The sequence below is a fragment of the Triticum aestivum genome, unplaced genomic scaffold (assembly GCF_018294505.1).
Source record: "Triticum aestivum cultivar Chinese Spring unplaced genomic scaffold, IWGSC CS RefSeq v2.1 scaffold98882, whole genome shotgun sequence".
Taxonomy (NCBI): Eukaryota; Viridiplantae; Streptophyta; class Magnoliopsida; order Poales; family Poaceae; genus Triticum; species Triticum aestivum.
Window position 1 is genome coordinate 1 of NW_025282818.1, and position 1,180 is coordinate 1,180.

The following is a 1,180-nucleotide window of genomic DNA, read 5'->3' on the forward strand; positions in this document are numbered from 1 at the left end:
AAAGGGGTGGAAAAAACTCGTGTTGCTGCGGTATGGAGGGAGGGGTGGAAACCGTGGAAAACTCGTCTCCGTGATTGAGGGGGAGAGTAAGTAGTATAGGACATTATCCATTGTTAGGGAACGGTTGTAATGGTAGTGAGAATGTAGAATCGTCTTTGGAGCGGACCTGGGAGTGGCAAGCATAAGGGACGAAGACGGGGAAACATGTCGGATGCGATCATACCAGCACTAAAGCACCGGATCCCATCAGAACTCCGAAGTTAAGCGTGCTTGGGCGAGAGTAGTACTAGGATGGGTGACCTCCTGGGAAGTCCTCGTGTTGCATTCCTTTTATAATTATTTTTTGCGCCTTGTGACAAACATGTCGCACGTGCGCGATATATATTAATCCCGTTATATTATGTTTGACGTTTGCGATATGTTTAAGCTCGATGCTCATTGCTCGCGCGTCTTGGGGCGGATTTGTGGCGCGAAGAGCGCGTTCTGAAAGGGGTGGAAAAAACTCGTGTTGCTGCGGTATGGAGGGAGGGGTGGAAACCGTGGAAAACTCGTCTCCGTGATTGAGCGGGAGAGTAAGTAGTATAGGACATTATCCATTGTTAGGGAACGGTTGTAATGGTAGTGAGAATGTAGAATCGTGTTTGGAGCGGACCTGGGAGTGGCAAGCATAAGGGACGAAGACGGGGAAACATGGCGGATGCGATCATACCAGCACTAAAGCACCGGATCCCATCAGAACTCCGAAGTTAAGCGTGCTTGGGCGAGAGTAGTACTAGGATGGGTGACCTCCCGGGAAGTCCTCGTGTTGCATTCCTTTTATAATTATTTTTTGCGCCTTGTGACAAACATGTCGCACGTGCGCGATATATATTAATCCCGTTATATTATGTTTGACGTTTGCGATATGTTTAAGCTCGATGCTCATTGCTCGCGCGTCTTGGGGCGGCTTTGTGGCGCGAAGAGCGCGTTCTGAAAGGGGTGGAAAAAACTCGTGTTGCTGCGGTATGGAGGGAGGGGTGGAAACCGTGGAAAACTCGTCTCCGTGATTGAGCGGGAGAGTAAGTAGTATAGGACATTATCCATTGTTAGGGAACGGTTGTAATGGTAGTGAGAATGTAGAATCGTCTTTGGAGCGGACCTGGGAGTGGCAAGCATAAGGGACGAAGACGGGGAAACATGT

At 49.3% G+C, this 1,180-nt stretch overlaps 2 non-coding genes across 2 annotated transcripts; both read left to right on the forward strand.

Moving 5' to 3' along the window:
- The first annotated feature begins 209 nt into the window (after nt 1-209).
- LOC123178569 (5S ribosomal RNA) lies at nt 210-328 on the forward strand. Its single transcript, XR_006489681.1, has one exon. It is a non-coding gene; the product is annotated as a 5S ribosomal RNA (ribosomal RNA).
- Nucleotides 329-695: 367 nt separating this feature from the next.
- On the forward strand, nt 696-814 carry LOC123178570 (5S ribosomal RNA). Its single transcript, XR_006489682.1, has one exon. It is a non-coding gene; the product is annotated as a 5S ribosomal RNA (ribosomal RNA).
- The last annotated feature ends 366 nt before the right edge of the window (nt 815-1,180 follow it).